The sequence below is a fragment of the Lissotriton vulgaris genome, unplaced genomic scaffold, assembly GCF_964263255.1.
Source record: "Lissotriton vulgaris unplaced genomic scaffold, aLisVul1.2 SCAFFOLD_301, whole genome shotgun sequence".
NCBI classification, from domain to species: domain Eukaryota; kingdom Metazoa; phylum Chordata; class Amphibia; order Caudata; family Salamandridae; genus Lissotriton; species Lissotriton vulgaris.
Window position 1 is genome coordinate 1554246 of NW_028244321.1, and position 20092 is coordinate 1574337.

Here is a 20092-nt window from a genome sequence, read left to right on the forward strand (position 1 = left end):
ACAGTTTAGTTACAAAAGGAAAGTCGACAGTATCAGACCATCATTATCTTTCATCTAATTCACGGCAGTCCTTCCCTTTCTGCTAGCATTCGATCTCATAGTGAGACATAACCTTGTCTATATAAGGTATTTACTCATTAAGAAGCTCTTCACTTCTCGCTTAAATTTTGAGGTATTAGGAATCTTCCTAATGCTTGGAGGCAATGAATTCCAAATCCTGGGGGCAGCTCCTGAGAACGCTCTGTCATAAGTTTTTTTCTTTCTGAATATGGCTGGGCGCAGCACCAACTCTTTGGCACTCCTGGCTGGTCTGTTGCCTCCTGATAGCTCAATTTTCTTGGATAGGTATCTAGGAGTATTTTAGTGGAGTGCTCTGTGGGTGATACATGCTATCTTTAGTTGAATTCTGGCCTCATAGGGTAGCCAATTCAACGCTTTCAGGTGAGGGGAGATGTGGTCAAACTTCCTAGATCCGGTGATGAGTCTCGCCGCAGCATTGAGGCAGGCTTTTAGTGGTGCTGTGGATGTTTTTGGTAGACCTGCTAAGGTGGTGCAACCATATTCAATCCTAGAGATGACTAAAGATTGGATTACCAGTTTCAGATCTGCTTCAGAGATGAATGGTTTCAATTTTCTTAGGTAGTTCAGGTGGAAGCGGGCGTTTTTTGCCATTGAATTAATATGAGTTTTCATGTCAAGACTCTCGTCTAAAGTGATTCCTAGCGACTTAGCTGAGTTGACTAGAGTTGGGGTGCAGTTGAGCGCAGTCACCAACTTGGTCCATTCCTTTATTTCCGTAACGCACTTTGGTGGAGAGATTAGTAAGAATTCTGTTTTTTGAGCATTTAGCTTCAGAAGATTGGTAGTTAGCCATTGCAATGCCCTTTTTAATATTTCATTAATTCGCTCAATGTCTTCAAGGGAGGTGATCTTTATATATATTTGCGTGTCATCCGCATACATATGATAAGATACCTGTGAGTTACTGAGAATTGTTGTAAGAGGTTCAACATACAAGTTAAACAGATCAGGGGATAATGTCGATCCTTGTGGGACTCCGATTGAGTTAGGGCAGGATGGTGAAATTGAATGATTGACCAGGAAACGTTGTGTTCTGTTCCGTAGGAAAGATTTGAACCATTTCAACACATTTCCAGACACTCCCATCCTGTCTTGTAGCCTGGCCAGTAAAGCTTCGTGATTTACTGTGTCAAATGCCGATGACAGGTCCAGGAGAATTAGCAAGCATGCTTGATTTCGATCAAGAGCCAGTAGCGCGTCGTCGACAATATGGAGGATCGCTGTTTCCGTGCTATGCCCTGATCTGAATCCTGATTGGCAATCATCTAGTAGGGAAAACTTGTTGATGTGTTGGCTCAGCTGGCCCTGCACGCATTTCTCAATTAGTTTGGCCAATAGAGGGACGTTGGTTACTGGTCGAAAGTTGTTCGGGTTTGTAGCATCTGCAGTAGGTTTTTTGATCAATGGAACAACTTGACCAGTTTTTAGACAGTCTGGGAGGGTCCCTTGTGACAGTGATGCATTTATTATTTTGGTCCAGATTGGCACCACAATGTGGCTGATTTCTCTTAAGCATTTCGCAGGTAAGGAAATCTTGGTAGTGGTTGTTGGGTTTGATTTTCACGAGCATTTTGGCGATCATGTTCTGATTGTATAATTCGAATATGTCCCAGTTTACATTGTTTTTTGTTGTGCTACACACTGTAGTCGAATTGGGATCGTTCGTAGTCAGTGGTTGAATGGGGAGGTTATTTGCTGCGCTTAAGAGCTCCGTTTCCAGCGCTTTGGTTTTTCCGTGAAAAATATAGAAAATTCCTCGCTACTTATGGATGTTTTTACGTTTTCATGCGCTGTTTTGGTTAGTTTGTTTGATTGTTGTTTCAGGATTTCAAACAGTTTCCGTGGTCTGTTTTTGGCATTATCCAGTTCCGATCTTATGAATTCCTTTTTGGAGTTGATGATCTTTTTGTTATATTGGTTTCTAATTTTTCTGAGGGCTTTCAGCTAAGTGGATGAAGGGTTTTGTCTCCATTTTCTTTCGGCCATTCTTAGTTTGCGCCTATCTTCGTTCAATGATCCGTCAAACCATGGATTCTTCGTCTTTTCCGTTATTCTTTTTAGTTTTAATGGCATGGTGTTGTTGACGATGTTCCCGATTGAGGTTATATAATGCTCTGTCAACTCGTTTGCATTCTGTAAGTTGCTGGGTGGCTTTAAGTCACTCTCACAGCTTTGTACTAGTAGTTCAATATTAGTGTCTCTAGTGTCTCGGATCCATTTTTTAACATTGGCAGGTTGAACAGTCTTGCCCTTTTTCAATGTGGGTATCCGGAATGTTATTGCATAGTGGTCCGACCAGTCACATGGGGCTATTGAGAGGATTGATGTATTTTTGATATCTGAAATAATCCAGTCAAGTGTTGCTCCTTTTGAGTGTGTGGGTTCTGTGCATTCTTGGTTGAGTTTTAGCTCAACAAGGAAATCCTTAAGCGTGTTGACTAGCTTGTCATTGCAGTCGTCCCAGTGTAAGTTAAAATCTCCTAAGAATATGTTATTGGCATTCGTGTTAGAGTTGGTCATAATGATCTCCATTTACTGTTCTATGAACTTAGCGTTCTCTCCTGGTGGGTGGTAAAACGCATGTAGATTGCATCTTTGATTCGTTGCTGATTTTATATTGAGACCTAAGTATTCGCAAGATTCTAGAGGGTCAGATTGAATTTGATTGACCTCTATCTCTGATCGGTGAATGCAGGCAATTCCTCCTCCCGTCTTTATAGGTCTATCTAGTCTCACAATGCTATATTCAGGTGGTACTAAGAGATCCATGGTTGGGGATGATGATTCCGATAGCCACGTTTCTGTAAGAATTGCCAGATCAATTTCTTTGTTGATGATGAGGTCTGCTATGTCTGACGCATGTTTTGTAGCCGATCGACAGTTGAGTAGGAGGCATGTCAGTTGTTTCCCAGGGTTCTTAATCTTCAGCGTTTCGTGTTCGGAATTAAGCAGGACTTGTTGTAAGTTGTTATGGTTAAGTTTCCTATCGTTCTTTCTTGATGTTCTATTAGGGTCAATCGGAACTGTTTTGATGTTCTCCTCTTCTTCATGATCAGGCGATTCATAGGATTAGAGTAAGGCAATGGCATCTTCCTTCGACAGGGCCTTCGTCCTTTTTGGTCGGTTGTTCCTATTTGCTAGTGATATGTCAATTTCTTTGCTCTTTCTATGTATGGAGTGTACAAGATCTTGAACATTTGTGATCTTAGAATGGGTGCTTGCTGTCATTTCCAGTATTTCTTTCATCGCTTGTAGAGTACTAATTGTGATTTGTGTCATGTTGCTGACTAGTTTCTGAAGATCATTAGTAGCCATCTGGTTCCTGATTAGTTTCTTGGGGATGGTTAGCCTGTGTGTCCAGGGGTTGTATGTCGCTTTTCTCGGTTTTCGATCTTTTCTTAGTGCCTCAGTCATTTCCTGTATATCCTCTGTTTGGTCGTCTGTTCCATTCCTTCTTGGGATGTTGTGTGAGTTGTCTGAGTTATGTAAAGATAGGAGAGTTTTTGTAGGTGAGGTTCTACCTGGTTTTAGTATAGTATTAGCGGTAGGTAGCGCACGGTTGTTGTCTCCTATCTTATCTGTTTCTTGGTTTACATCGAGTGGTTCACTCTGCACCACTGTGTGTTCTGCGTGGGAAGGCTCGGTGTTTGGAAGCGGTGTCGGCTCTTCTCTTTGGAGTTGGTCTTGTTCTTTATTCTCAAGACTCGTCGATCTTCCTGTCCGTTCTGTCTTATTTTTCGATATAATCTCTCCTGTTTCAGTTTTCTTTCCAGGTTTAGTAGCTGGCTCCACGCAGCCTCCCGTTCGATTGATATAAATCGTATCATGAGTGACTTCTGGTGGGGTTGGGTGTATTTGGTGTCTTAAGCCCTCTAGTGATTCTTTTATAGAAGGGAATATCTTGTCGAACTTCATGAGTTCACTGTTCGCTGCCTGTATCAGCACTATTCCGGTTTTATATATGGTGATGCATAGTTCTGCTCTGCATCTTCTTGATGGTGAGGTCATTATTTTTGTGCCATGTGGGATGTTTTTCGTACCTTTTATGTTGAGCGTTCTTGTGAAGGCATTGCGCCATTTAGCCGTTTTATTAGTGTAAAAGATCAAGTCATGCGTTATAGTGCCTTTATCTGAATTAAAGTATGGGTCGGCGAACAATGAGTCCGCGTTTTTCTTCAGGGTATTGTGCTTAAATTTTTTGGCTCAGTTTTTAGATAAATTAGATGGATATTTTATGACCTGGGCGTTTGAGTCGTCTCGGTACCTTTCGCCCATATTTGATTCGTGTTATAGATCTTATGGTGGCTTTTCTCTATAAGTCTCTTATATGTTCCAGGGGTTAGAGTTAAATCGTGGCATGCATAGATATCTCATTAGGTAAATTTTTCTTCAAAGGTAGTGTTAAATCCAAGTTTATCTATTATTAGTAATTTCCTTCTAATATAGTAGTCATGCCAGTTTCTCTTCCAGTTAATTTTCTTGGCACTTTGTTAGTTGTGATTTCAGGTAGCAGTAATTATACAGCCCTTATTGTGCTCTAAAACGTTTGAAAACTGGGTATTACAAAATGTCCGCCGTTTTGGTGCTTACTATAGGCAGGGGCTTTTTCTCTTTTCATTCTTTCTTTCAATTAGTCCATTTTCCATTTCTTGTCTCGACTTGGACTCAGTTATAGGCTCCTTCTTCTCTGTTTAGACCCTATTTGTCCTTTTTCCCTTTCTTGCCTCTTGGTTGTTTACTTCCTGCAGAGAGAGGAAGGACTACTTGTGTCTCAAGCGGCCGCCATTTTAAAGTCAGGCGCGCCGCTTCGAGTGCTGCCACAATAGTTTTCTTTCCCTTTTATTCCTCCTCCCTGCTATGCCTCTCACCCGCGGGTTCTCGCCATCTCCTGTAAATCTCGACGTCGCTCCTCCGCTCCCGCTCACCGCCTCAGGCCACCTCCGCGTTGTCCGTGTTCTCTCTCCTCTCCTCTCCTCAGCTAGCCTTGGTCTCCTGTCTCCGGTCTTAGCGGTGGGTTGCAGACACCATCGGCGCCAGGTACTCTCGGCGAACAGCGCCTCCGCACCTCCAAACTTACTTTACCAATAAAAGAAGCAAATAGAGAAATAAAATAAAAGTGCTAGCTGGATTAGGCAAACACACTTCATAAAACTGCATTTTCTTTTCTATTCTCCCCCGTGTTACAAGCTTAACTGCTCCCTGTGTAATTTCTCTTAACCTGCTGTTCCTGGATCAGAATTTCATCTACAAGCTCTTTCTGTGTTTTTTCCTAGTCTTTTCTTTCCCTTTTCTTAGATTTGTAACTGTTCCTTTACGTGCTCTATTTAGGCGCCATTAATCTCATTTGTGCTCCTTGTACCTGCTGCTGTTTTCTCCACACCTCATACTGTCTTTTCCCTCTTTCTCTCTTTCTCTGCGGTTGGTGGCTACTTTCCAAAGCGTCTGATGCCCCAATGTTCCTTTGTCTTGTTGTCAGACGTGAATTTGAAAAGCAACAAAATTAACAAGCCTTTACCACTCACACATGGCAGAAGTTTATACTTTAATTCAATGAGCTAAGAAAAGTGTGTTGTGGGGCCCCTACGAGCCATGGTGCTTGCTTCATCATAATTAGGCATGCAGTCATTAGCCACAGCTCTGATTATGGGTCACTGAGGTCAGTTTCAATAATTCCTCAAAAACCTAACCATGCAGTCCCCCCTAACTGTGTAGTTATCTTGCTTTACTGCTGTTTGTGTGATTAGCTGGGAGGAGCTCACGGCAGCATCCTCCCAACAAAAGTGTAGATGGACCGTTCCTTAACTCTTTCTTGCTTCACATACAGATGGCTTGAGGAGGTACAGGGGAGATGCAGGTCTAATAAACAGAATAGAATATCTGCGCCAGGTGTGTTTCTCTGCATTGGTGTTACATCACAGGCCCACCAGTGTATGTGTGATCTTTGACTCCTGCCAGTTCACAAGCAGGCGGCCAGGAAACGGTTTCAGCCTATCAACCACTGAGGAGATAAAGCCTTTGTATAAGGAATGAGGAAGCAATGAACACATTCAGCCTATTACAGGAGTAGCCGTGAGTGTTCCGAATTATAATTTCTTCATGTCACTGTACGTTATTGAGACCAAGTAGCTCGCCGTGATCGTATAGTGGTTAGTACTCTGCGTTGTGGCCGCAGCAACCTCGGTTCGAATCCGAGTCACAGCATTGTGGTTGGCAATGTCACAGCAGTTGGGTTTTTCCTTTACAGAATTCCCAAATGTACCAGTTGTTTTTGTAAAATGTCTATTAAAACCGATCCTTTTCAATATTTAAACGATCTAACGACAAATTATTTAAACATACATGATTATAAGATATAGGTATACTGTACATACTGACATAAATTATCGTTCTTGAACATATTTGCGGTAAAGGGAGCGGAGCTCTCCCCCAGGCCAATCAGAATGCAGATGAATGCAGTTGCAGTTGAGTGACCTGTGTTGTGGCTGTCTACAGGGAATGCACATATGTAGCTGTCTCGCAGCCCAATCCAGACGTCAATTGAAGACAGGTTTTGATGCAAATAGAGCAGTAAGTGCAGAGAAATGCTCACTCTCTAAAAATGGCATTTATACAATAGTAAGATTAAATCCAACCTCACCAGTAGATAGGATATATTAATAAATAAATAAAGCTTCTCCTCTCTGATATGGAATTACCCCCCAAAAAGTATAAGGGAATACCCAATGCTAACCTATGAGAGGGGCAGACCTCACAGTAGTGAAAAATGTAATAGATTGTTTGATAGTACTAGGACATACAAACTACCACAGTACATGTCTTACCTTTTACTTACATAGCATGATGCCCCAAGGACAACTTAGGGCCTACCTTAGGGGTTACTGATATGTAATAAAATTGGAGTTTAAGGCTTGGCAAGTAGTTTTAAATGCCAAGTCGAAGTGGCAGTACACTGCAGCACAGGCACTGTAGTAGCAGGCTTGAGACAGGTTTGAAATGCTATTTCTTTGGGCGGCACAATCAGTCCCTGGGTATATGGTATACCACTTTACAAGGGGCTTTCAAGTAAATTAAATCTGTCAGTCAGGTATACTCCAATTATACACATGATTAGGGAAGAAGCACGTGCACTTTAGCACTGATTAGTAGCGATAAAGTGATCAGAGTCCTAAGGCCAACAAAAAGATACAGCAAAATGCGGAGGTGAAAAGCAATAAGGTGGGGTTGGGACCACCTTAAGAATGCAACGTCTAACAAAAACGAACTAAGGATAACATGAGTAAAATATCAGGTTTCTCTACAGCATTTGGTGAGACAAGTGGGCCTTCTTTTATCTTCCATAAATGCAATCTTTCCCGGACCCCTTTATTATATAGCTCTTCAAGGAAAAAATATAAAGCACTTACAAAGGAGCCTCAAATACTCAAAGATGGTAGACTTCTGTAATATGGGCCATATACTAAAAGCAGCACGAAAACAGAGTGCAATAGGGTCCAAAAAACTTGAGTGACCCATGAGAGTACGCATGCAAGCCTATGGTATTCCAAACTAAAGATATACGCATGCAATTTTTGTTTTTAGGAGAGAAAGTGCCTGCTGAAAAAAACATTATTTTTAAAAAGTGCATTGCAGAATATCAGGAATTTGCTGTGGGACACCTTGAAAACTTGCATACAGATTATGTGCACACGCCTGACAGTCAGTTGTTGTGGCCGAGTGGTTAAGGTGATGGACTAGAAATCCATTGGGGTCTCCCCGTGCAGGTTCGAATCCTGCCGACAACGAGAAACTTTTTAACATCGGCTACAATTTCAGAAGTTAACCTTTAGTATTTCTCCCATGTCAGTTTTATAAATAGGTGGCTTATTTTGGTGTCACTATTGCCATATCACATATTTATTATCGCTCCCCCTTTCATATCTTTGCTATAACTCTCGTCCTTCATTAGCGCTGATGCAAACGCTTCAAATTATTATACCCTGGCTCTCTCGGTCATACCTGTGCATGCACTTGAAACTTACTTTACCAATAAAAGAAGCAAATAGAGAAATAAAATAAAAGTGCTAGCTGGATTAGGCAAACACACTTCATAAAACTGCATTTTTTTTTCTATTCTCCCCGTGTTACAAGCTTAACTGCTCCCTGTGTAATTTCTCTTAACCTGCTGTTCCTGGAAGAGAATTTCATCTACAAGCTCTTTCTGTGTTTTTTCCTAGTCTTTTCTTTCCCTTTTCCTAGATTTGTAACTGTTCCTTTACGTGCTCTATTTAGGCGCCATTAATCTCATTTGAGCTCCTTGTACCTGCTGCTGTTTTCTCCACACCTCATACTGTCTTTTCCCTCTTTCTCTCTTTCTCTGCGGTTGGTGGCTACTTTCCAAAGCGTCTGATGCCCCAATGTTCCTTTGTCTTGTTGTCAGACGTGAATTTGAAAAGCAACAAAATTAACAAGCCTTTACCACTCACACATGGCAGAAGTTTATACTTTAATTCAATGAGCTAAGAAAAGTGTGTTGTGGGGCCCCTACGAGCCATGGTGCTTGATTCATCATAATTAGGCATGCAGTCATTAGCCACAGCTCTGATTATGGGTCACTGAGGTCAGTTTCAATAATTCCTCAAAAACCTAACCATGCAGTCCCCCCTAACTGTGTAGTTATCTTGCTTTACTGCTGTTTGTGTGATTAGCTGGGAGGAGCTCACGGCAGCATCCTCCCAATAAAAGAGTAGATGGACCGTTCCTTAACTCTTTCTTGCTTCACATACAGATGGCTTGAGGAGGTACAGGGGAGATGCAGGTCTAATAAACAGAATAGAATATCTGCGCCAGATGTGTTTCTCTGCATTGGTGTCCCATCACAGGCCCACCAGTGTATGTGTGATCTTTGACTCCTGCAAGTTCACAAGCAGGCGGCCAGGAAACGGTTTCAGCCTATCAACAACTGAGGAGATAAAGCCTTTGTATAAGGAATGAGGAAGCAATGAACACATTCAGCCTATCACAGGAGCAGCCCTGAGTGTTCCGAATTATAATTTCTTCATGTCACTGTACGTTATTGAGCCCAAGTAGCTCGCCGTGATCGTATAGTGGTTAGTACTCTGCGTTGTGGCCGCAGCAACCTCGGTTTGAATCCGAGTCACGGCATTGTGGTTGGCAATGTCACAGCAGTTGGGTTTTTCCTTTACAGAATTCCCAAATGTACCATTTGTTTTTGTAAAATGTCTATTAAAAACAGATCCTTTTCAATATTTAAACGATCTAACGACAAATTATTTAAACACACATGATTATAAGATATAGGTATACTGTACATACTGACATAAATTATCGTTCTTGAACATATTTGCAGTAAGGGTAGCGGAGCTCTCCCCCAGGCCAATCAGAATGCAGATGAATGCAGTTGCATTTGAGTGACCTGTGTTGTGGCTGTCTACAGGGAATGCACATATGTAGCTGTCTCGCAGCCCAATCCAGACGTCAATTGAAGACAGGTTTTGATGCAAATAGAGCAGTAAGTGCAGAGAAATGCTCACTCTCTAAAATGGCATTTATACAATAGTAAGATTAAATCCAACCTCACCAGTAGATAGGATTTATCAATAAATAAATAAAGCTTCTCCTCTCTGATATGGAATTACCCCCCAAAAAGTATAAGGGAATACCCAATGCTAACCTATGAGAGGGGCAGACCTCACAGTAGTGAAAAATGTAATAGACTGTTTGATACTACTAGGACATACAAACTACCACAGTACATGTCTTACCTTTTACTTACATAGCATGATGCCCCTCGGACTACCTAGGGCCTACCTTAGGGGTTACTGATATGTAATAAAATTGGAGTTTAAGGCTTGGCAAGTAGTTTTAAATGCCAAGTCGAAGTGGCAGTGCACTGCAGCACAGGCACTGCAGTAGCAGGCTTGAGACAAGTTTGAAATGCTATTTCTTTGGGCGGCACAATCAGTCCCTGGGTATATGGTATACCACTTTACAAGGGGTTTCAAGTAAATTAAATCTGTCAGTCAGGTATACTCCAATTATACACATGATTAGGGAAGAAGCACGTGCACTTCAGCACTGATTAGTAGCGATAAAGTGATCAGAGTCCTAAGGCCAACAAAAAGATACAGCAAAATGAGGAGGTGAAAAGCAATAAGGTGGGGTTGGGACCACCTTAAGAATGCAAGGTCTAACAAAAACGAACTAAGGATAACATGAGGAAAACATCAGGTTTCTCTACAGCATTTGTCGAGACAAGTGGGCCTTCTTTTATCTTCCATAAATGCAATCTTTCCCGGACCCCTTTATTATATAGCTCTTCAATGAAAAAATATAAAGCACTTACAAAGGAGCCTCAAATACTCAAAGATGGTAGACTTCTGTAATATGGGCCATATACTAAAAGCAGCACGAAAACAGAGTGCAATAGGGTCCAAAAAACTTGAGTGACCCATGAGAGTATGCATGCAAGCCTATGGTATTCCAAACTAGAGATATACGCATGCAATGTTTGTTTTTAGGAGAGAAAGTGCCTGCTGAAAAAAACATTATTTTTAAAAAGTGCATTGCAGAATATCAGGAATTTGCTGTGGGACACCTTGAAAACTTGCATACAGATTATGTGCACACGCCTTACAGTCGGTTGTTGTGGCCGAGTGGTTAAGGCGATGGACTAGAAATCCATTGGGGTCTCCCCGTGCAGGTTCGAATCCTGCCGACAACGAGAATCTTTTTAACATCGGCTACAATTTCAGAAGTTAACCTTTAGTATTTCTCCCATGTCAGTTTTATAAATAGGTGGCTTATTTTGGTGTCACTATTGCCATATCACATATTTATTATCGCTCCCCCTTTCATATCTTTGCTATAACTCTCGTCCTTCATTAGCGCTGGTGCAAACGCTTCAAATTATTATACCCTGGCTCTCTCGGTCATACCTGTGCATGCACTTGAAACTTACTTTACCAATAAAAGAAGCAAATAGAGAAATAAAATAAAAGTGCTAGCTGGATTAGGCAAACACACTTCATAAAAACTGCATTTTCTTTTCTATTCTCCCCGTGTTACAAGCTTAACTGCTCCCTGTGTAATTTCTCTTAACCTGCTGTTCCTGGAAGAGAATTTCATCTACAAGCTCTTTCTGTGTTTTTTCCTAGTCTTTTCTTTCCCTTTTCTTAGATTTGTAACTGTTCCTTTACGTGCTCTATTTAGGCGCCATTAATCTCATTTGAGCTCCTTGTACCTGCTGCTGTTTTCTCCACACCTCATACTGTCTTTTCCCTCTTTCTCTCTTTCTCTGCGGTTGGTGGCTACTTTCCAAAGCGTCTGATGCCCCAATGTTCCTTTGTCTTGTTGTCAGACGTGAATTTGAAAAGCAACAAAATTAACAAGCCTTTACCACTCACACATGGCAGAAGTTTATACTTTAATTCAATGAGCTAAGAAAAGTGTGTTGTGGGGCCCCTACGAGCCATGGTGCTTGCTTCATCATAATTAGGCATGCAGTCATTAGCCACAGCTCTGATTATGGGTCACTGAGGTCAGTTTCAATAATTCCTCAAAAACCTAACCATGCAGTCCCCCCTAACTGTGTAGTTATCTTGCTTTACTGCTGTTTGTGTGATTAGCTGGGAGGAGCTCACGGCAGCATCCTCCCAATAAAAGAGTAGATGGACCGTTCCTTAACTCTTTCTTGCTTCACATACAGATGGCTTGTGGAGGTACAGGGGAGATGCAGGTCTAATAAACAGAATAGAATATCTGCGCCAGATGTGTTTTTCTGCATTGGTGTCCCATCAAAGGCCCACCAGTGTATGTGTGATCTTTGACTCCTGCCAGTTCACAAGCAGGCGGCCAGGAAACGGTTTCAGCCTATCAACCACTGAGGAGATAAAGCCTTTGTATAAGGAATGAGGAAGCAATGAACACATTCAGCCTATCACAGGAGTAGCCCTGAGTGTTCCGAATTATAATTTCTTCATGTCACTGTACGTCATTGAGCCCAAGTAGCTCGCCGTGATCGTATAGTGGTTAGTACTCTGTGATGTGGCCGCAGCAACCTCGGTTCGAATCCGAGTCACGGCATTGTGGTTGGCAATGTCACGGCAGTTGGGTTTTTCCTTTACAGAATTCCCAAATGTACCAGTTGTTTTTGTAAAATGTCTATTAAAAACAGATCCTTTTCAATATTTAAACGATCTAACGACAAATTATTTAAACACACATGATTATAAGATGTAGGTATACTGTACTTACTGACATAAATTATCGTTCTTGAACATATTTGCGGTAAGGGGAGCGGAGCTCTCCCCCAGGCCAATCAGAATGCAGATGAATGCAGTTGCAGTTGAGTGACCTGTGTTGTGGCTGTCTACAGGGAATGCACATATGTAGCTGTCTCCCAGCCCAATCCAGACGTCAATTGAAGACAGGTTTTCATGCATATAGAGCAGTAAGTGCAGAGAAATGCTCACTCTCTAAAAATGGCATTTATACAATAGTAAGATTAAATCCAACCTCACCAGTAGATAGGATTTATTAATAAATAAATAAAGCTTCTCCTCTCTGATATGGAATTACCCCCAAAAAAGTATAAGGGAATACCCAATGCTAACCTATGAGAGGGGCAGACCTCACAGTAGTGAAAAATGTAATAGACTGTTTGATAGTACTAGGACATACAAACTACCACAGTACATGTCTTACCTTTTACTTACATAGCATGATGCCCCTAGGACAACTTAGGGCCTACCTTAGGGGTTACTGATATGTAATAAAATTGGAGTTTAAGGCTTGGCAAGTAGTTTTAAATGCCAAGTCGAAGTGGCAGTACACTGCAGCACAGGCACTGCAGTAGCAGGCTTGAGACAGGTTTGAAATGCTATTTCTTTGGGCGGCACAATCAGTCCCTGGGTATATGGTATACCACTTTACAAGGGGCTTTCAAGTAAATTAAATCTGTCAGTCAGGTATACTCCAATTATACACATGATTAGGGAAGAAGCACGTGCACTTCAGCACTGATTAGTAGCGATAAAGTGATCAGAGTCCTAAGGCCAACAAAAAGATACAGCAAAATGAGGAGGTGAAAAGCAATAAGGTGGGGTTGGGACCACCTTAAGAATGCAAGGTCTAACAAAAACGAACTAAGGATAACATGAGTAAAACATCAGGTTTCTCTACAGCATTTGGCGAGACAAGTGGGCCTTCTTTTATCTTCCATAAATGGAATCTTTCCCGGACCCCTTTATTATATAGCTCTTCAATGAAAAAATATAAAGCACTTACAAAGGAGCCTCAAATACTCAAAGATGGTAGACTTCTGTAATATGGGCCATATACTAAAAGCAGCACGAAAACAGAGTGCAATAGGGTCCAAAAAACTTGAGTGACCCATGAGAGTATGCATGCAAGCCTATGGTATTCCAAACTAGAGATATACGCATGCAATGTTTGTTTTTAGGAGAGAATGTGCCTGCTGAAAAAAACATTATTTTTAAAAAGTGCATTGCAGAATATCAGGAATTTGCTGTGGGACACCTTGAAAACTTGCATACAGATTATGTGCACACGCCTTACAGTCGGTTGTTGTGGCCGAGTGGTTAAGGCGATGGACTAGAAATCCATTGGGGTCTCCCCGCGCAGGTTCGAATCCTGCCGACAACGAGAATCTTTTTAACATCGGCTACAATTTCAGAAGTTAACCTTTAGTATTTCTTCCATGTCAGTTTTATAAATAGGTGGCTTATTTTGGTGTCACTATTGCCATATCACATATTTATTATCGCTCCCCCTTTCATATCTTTGCTATAACTCTCGTCCTTCATTAGCGCTGGTGCAAACGCTTCAAATTATTATACCCTCGCTCTCTCGGTCATACCTGTGCATGCACTTGAAACTTACTTTATCAATAAAAGAAGCAAATAGAGAAATAAAATAAAAGTGCTAGCTGGATTCGGCAAACACACGTCATAATACTGCATTTTCTTTTCTATTCTCCCCCGAGTTACAAGCCTAACTGCTCCCTGTGTAATTTCTCTTAACCTGCTGTTCCTGGAAGAGAATTTCATCTACAAGCTCTTTCTGTGTTTTTTCCTAGTCTTTTCTTTCCCTTTTCTTAGATTTGTAACTATTCCTTTACGTGCTCTATTTAGGCGCCATTAATCTCATTTGAGCTCCTTGTACCTGCTGCTGTTTACTCCACACCTCATACTGTCTTTTCCCTCTTTCTCTCTTTCTCTGCGGTTGGTGGCTACTTTCCAAAGCGTCTGATGCCCCAATGTTCCTTCGTCTTGTTGTCAGACGTGAATTTGAAAAGCAACAAAATTAACAAGCCTTTACCACTCACACATGGCAGAAGTTTATACTTTAATTCACTGAGCTAAGAAAAGTGTGTTGTTGGTCCCCTACGAGCCATGGTGCTTGCTTCATCATAATTAGGCATGCAGTCATTAGCCACAGCTCTGATTATGGGTCACTGAGGTCAGTTTCAATAATTCCTCAAAAACCTAACCATGCAGTCCCGCCTAACTGTGTAGTTATCTTGCTTTACTGCCGTTTGTGTGATTAGCTGGGAGGAGCTCACGGCAGCATCCTCCCAATAAAAGTGTAGATGGACCGTTCCTTAACTCTTTCTTGCTTCACATACAGATGGCTTGAGGAGGTACAGGGGAGATGCAGGTCTAATAAACAGAATAGAATATCTGCGCCAGGTGTGTTTCTCTGCATTGGTGTCCCATCACAGGCCCACCAGTGTATGTGTGATCTTTGACTCCTGCCAGTTCACAAGCAGGCGGCCAGGAAACGGTTTAAGCCTATCAACCACTGAGGAGATAAAGCCTTTGTATAAGGAATGAGGAAGCAATGAACACATTCAGCCTATCACAGGAGTAGCCCTGAGTGTTAGGAATTATAATTTCTTCATGTCACTGTACGTTATTGAGCCCAAGTAGCTCGCCGTGATCGTATAGTGGTTAGTACTCTGCGTTGTGGCCGCAGCAACCTCGGTTTGAATCCGAGTCACGGCATTGTGGTTGGCAATGTCACGGCAGTTGGGTTTTTCCTTTACAGAATTCCCAAATGTACCATTTGTTTTTGTAAAATGTCTATTAAAAACAGATCCTTTTCAATATTTAAACGATCTAACGACAAATTATTTAAACACACATGATTATAAGATGTAGGTATACTGTACTTACTAACATAAATTATCGTTCTTGAACATATTTGCGGTAAGGGGAGCGGAGCTCTCCCCCAGGCCAATCAGAATGCAGATGAATGCAGTTGCAGTTGAGTGACCTGTGTTGTGGCTGTCTACAGGGAATGCACATATGTAGCTGTCTCGCAGCCCAATCCAGACGTCAATTGAAGACAGGTTTTCATGCAAATAGAGCAGTAAGTGAAGAGAAATGCTCACTCTCTAAAAATGGCATTTATACAATAGTAAGATTAAATCCAACCTCACCAGTAGATAGGATTTATTAATAAATAAATAAAGCTTCTCCTCTCTGATATGGAATTACCCCCCAAAAAGTATAAGGGAATACCCAATGCTAACCTATGAGAGGGGCAGACCTCACAGTAGTGAAAAATGTAATAGATTGTTTGATAGTACTAGGACATACAAACTACCACAGTACATGTCTTACCTTTTACTTACATAGCATGATGCCCCTAGGACAACTTAGGGCCTACCTTAGGGGTTACTGATATGTAATAAAATTGGAGTTTAAGGCTTGGCAAGTAGTTTTTTTTTTTTTTTTTTAATTTTTTAAAACCTTTATTGTAAGAAAGCACACAGCTATTCAGCCTAACATCCCGGAGGCAAGGCAGCATAGTATAGAACGGTCATAGTGCCTAGCGATTCATGTCAGGACAATGCAGGTTGTTTTTTATTTTTTTCACACAGAAACTTAAACAAAGCGCCCGAGGGCGCGGAAAAGGCAATGGAGGAGAAGAAGACCACTAGTCGGTAGGAGGCGGCAGGGGCTAGAGAAGCTGTAGAAAGAACTGAGACAGAATGTAGCAAAAGCGGGGGGTGGGGGAAGGAAGAACAGGAGAATCAATACAAGAGTAACATAGCTGTTGTCAACGTCTATGGCGACAAGCGTTCATCCCGTGGCAACGGTGCAGGTGGTAGGCACAGATCCCCTCTATAGGCATTCCAGGCACCCCATACCTTGTTCCACATCTGAGGCCGCCCTCTGGCAGTATACACAGTCTTTTCGCGCAACATACACCAGTCCATGTTGGCCTTCCATTGTACCACCAGGGGGGCCACATTAGAACCCCACCTCTGTGCTATGTCCCGTTTAGCGACCATATTGCCCAGTGTGGCCCAGCGGGTCTGCGCCGTATTATAGTCATTAGGCTCCCAAACATTCAGGAGGCACCTACGCGCCTCCGCTGCTAACTCCACTCCAGTCACCTCCCGCATCACTCTATGGACCCTCTCCCAGTAAGGGGCAATAACGGGGCACTCCCACAATATATGCAGAAAGGTGGCAAGGGCTCCGCAGCCACGACGACAGAGGCCATCCGGCGAGAAGCCCATGTGCACAAGCCTGGGGCCGGTGACATACACTCGGTGAAGAATTTTAAACTGGACCAATCTCAGACGCGAGGAAATGGCTACCTCCTTAGGGGAGGACACAGCACTCTGCCAGTCCTCATCGTCCAGTTCCAGCCCATCGGCCACCCACTGCTCTCGCAAGCGCTGGAGGAGGTCCACCTGAACGTTGATCAGCTTCTTGTAGGACAGAGAGATGGCGCTATCAGGCATATGCCCGTCCAACACCCTGTCCTCCAAAGGCGAACTCTCGGGGATGTCACCCTCCTCCGGCCTGGCGGCAGCTATTGCGTGCTGCAGCTGGGCGTAGCGGAAAAACTCCGTATCACTCAATTTATATTCCGCCTGCAGCTGTGGGAAAGTCTTGACCACCCCCCTGGAGAGCATGTCCTCAACCCTCGAGATGCCTATGAGATCCCACTTCTCAAAGCCCTTGGTGTGCCAAAGCTTGCCCAAAATGTCGGAATCAAAGAGAGGGGTAAATCTCGTCAGTCTGCCCTGCCAGCCCTGTATCTCAGTGACCGTCCACCACGTATGGACCGCCGCCTTGGTCGGGCCTGTGAGGTTACGATCAAAGGATCTAGAATATAGGGCGCGATAATAATTGCCTCCGTGCAAAAGCCAGCGGTCCATGGCATAACCGGGGTTGTTCACGGGACCGTAAAAACCATGATTGATGGCGGTAAGTTGAGAGGCCCAGTAGTATCTCCGCACGTCTGGTAACGCAATGCCCCCATCATACCATGGCATGGTAAGCTTCCGGACAGCGACACGGGGTCGTCCATCCCAAAGAAGGGCACGCTGCAGGCTCTCAACCTCCCTGAAGTAGCGGGCCGGGACAAGGTCCTGAGTATTCTGCAAGGCATACAGGAACCTGGGCAGGGACATCATTTTAAATAACGCCGCCCGGCCCAGCAACGAGAGAGGGAGCTTACGCCAACTCTCCACATCCCGCCGCAAACGGTGGAGCGGGGGGAGCAAGTTGTGGTCGTACCTTGCCTTAGGGTTGTGTGAAATGTAAATCCCCAAGTACTTAAAGCCTTGTCCCGCCAGTTGGATGTTGCAACCTCTAGGGAGGCGCGGCGTGTCACCCCTGAGGATGTAAAGGGAGGATTTGGCCCAGTTAATAATCAGGCCGGAGTAGCGCCCAAACAGCCTGAGCACATCGCACGCCACGATAAGCGACTTGCAAGGGGAGGTGAGATATAGCAGGATGTCGTCCGCGTACAGGGAGACCCTGTCCTCAAAGCCCGGGGACCAGGAGATCCCATGCAAGTCAGGGTGCGAGCGCAGCATCGCCGCGAGGGGCTCCAGAGCCATCGCAAACAGGAGCGGAGACAAGGGACAACCCTGTCTGGTGCCTCGCTGAAGTGCGAAGGGAGCAGACATATGACCGTTCACCGTGACAGCAGCCAGGGGGCTAGAATAAAGAAGTTGCACCCAGCCCAGGAAGCCCGGTCCAAATCCAAGTTTCGTCAAAACTGCCCACAAATAATTCCATTCCAAGGAATCAAAGGCCATTGTGGCATCAAGGGAGGCCAGCACCGCCGGTTCAGTAAGGGCGTGAACTCTGGCCATAACGCCGTGCAAGCGTCTCAAGTTAAGGGCAGTATTGCGGCGGGGTATAAAACCGGACTGGTCCGGGTGCACCAGGTCGCTAATAACCCCGATCAACCGATTAGCCAACAATTTGGCCAGGATCTTGGGTTCGGCGTTGAGGAGGGAAATAGGGCGATAGGACCTACAGACATCCCGCGGCTTGCCATCCTTGTGAATAACCACGATAGTGGCCAGTCGCTGGTCCAGGGGGAAGACGCCATCTTCACGGGCACGGAGGAACATGTCTTTCAAGTGAGGGGAGATCACGTCCGGCCGGATCTTGTATAGTTCAACCGGTATGCCATTGGGTCCGGTTGCTTTACCCGCACGCAGAGCGCGGATCGCCAGGGCGATCTCGTCCGCAGTGATGTCCCGGTCAATGTCCACCCTGTCCTCCTCAGAGAGGCAAGGAAGGTCTATCGCCGAGAGGAATTCAGCCGAGTCCGCCTCGGAGCGATCTGACCCGGAGGTATAGACCCCCCGGAAATAGTCAGCAAAAGACTCGGCGATGGCGCTCGGATCAGTAACCACCACTCCGTCCTCGCACAGGATCTCCGGAACCACTCGGCTTGCCATTTCCCGCCTGTCCAGCCAGGCCAGCAATTTACCAGCCTTGTCCCCGACGTCATAAATGCGGCCTTGCTGCTCCTTCGCTAAGAGCAGAGCTGCGTTCGTGGCGAGATTGTGATACTCCGATTGCTTCAGAGAGAGTTCATGCAGGAGGGCGGGTTCGGGCTCGGGCCCCAGACGGGACTCGAGGTCCAAGACCTCCTCCTCAACTTGCAGGAGATCCGCATCACGAGTTCTTTTGGCCGCCGCGATGAGAGCCAGGGCCTCACCCCGCAACACCGTTTTGAAGGCCTCCCAAAGGGTGACCGCAGAGCCCACTGAGCCAGTATTTTCTGTAAAGTATAGGTCGATGGCCTTGGCCAAAAGTGCTCGCGTGTTGTGGTTGCGGAAATACCAGGGATTTACCGCTGCCGGGCGGCTGGACAAAAGGACACCGAAGTCAAATGAGATCCACAACGGCGAGTGGTCGGAAACGCCCCTCGCCAAAAAACGCGCCTCAGAGATGGCAGGCGATTGCGCCGCCAGGGTGAGGACATAGTCCAGGCGGGACAGACTTCCATGGGCACCGGAGAGGAACGAAAACTGGCGAAGCGCCGGATGTAATAGCCGCCAACAATCCACCAGACCCATAGAGTCAAGGAAGGTCGGCAGCCACGTTTGGGAACCCGGGAGGTCTCTCGGTGGCTGACGATCTAGAGCGCCAGAGCAGACTGAATTGAAATCACCCCCTAGGATCAGCAGGCCCGAAGGCAGAGACAAAATGGCACCACCAAGGTCCCGGAAGGTGCTAGACTGGAGACCAGGGGGAACATAAACCGACAACAGGGCCAGGGCACGCCCCTCCCACCTCCCCGCCACAGCTGCATAACGCCCCCTATCATCTAGCAGGGTGACGTCTATCTCAAGCGGAAGGGACGCACGTACAAGGATGCCCGCCCCCCGGGAGCCCGAGGAGAACCCAGAGTGGGCGACCATTTTGTAACCCTTTCGATTCAGGGCCCTACAAGAGTTGCCCACTAAGTGCGTTTCCTGCAGTAACACTACATCAGGCATGTTCCTTTTTATCAGCTGGAGCACCACCCCTCTCTTAACCCTATCACCTAATCCATTGACATTCCAGCTAAGCACTTTTAGTTTCCTACCCCCCATCCCCAAACAACCCGCCCCACCCGACTCCGTGCGACCCAAACGTCCATTGTACAGTAAAACACACAGTCCATTGCCTCAAGGAAGAAAAAGAAATAGAACAAACAAGTAACAAACCCCGCAAAATTGCAC

General features: G+C 44.6%; 3 non-coding genes across 3 annotated transcripts; all 3 read left to right on the top strand.

Moving 5' to 3' along the window:
• Positions 1 to 7780: 7780 nt before the first annotated feature.
• TRNAS-AGA (transfer RNA serine (anticodon AGA)) lies at positions 7781 to 7862 on the top strand. The gene has a single exon. It is a non-coding gene; the product is annotated as a tRNA-Ser (tRNA).
• A 2857-nt stretch (positions 7863 to 10719) lies between these two features.
• On the top strand, positions 10720 to 10801 carry TRNAS-AGA (transfer RNA serine (anticodon AGA)). The gene has a single exon. It is a non-coding gene; the product is annotated as a tRNA-Ser (tRNA).
• Positions 10802 to 13661: 2860 nt separating this feature from the next.
• Positions 13662 to 13743, top strand: TRNAS-AGA (transfer RNA serine (anticodon AGA)). Its single transcript has one exon. It is a non-coding gene; the product is annotated as a tRNA-Ser (tRNA).
• Positions 13744 to 20092: the final 6349 nt, after the last annotated feature.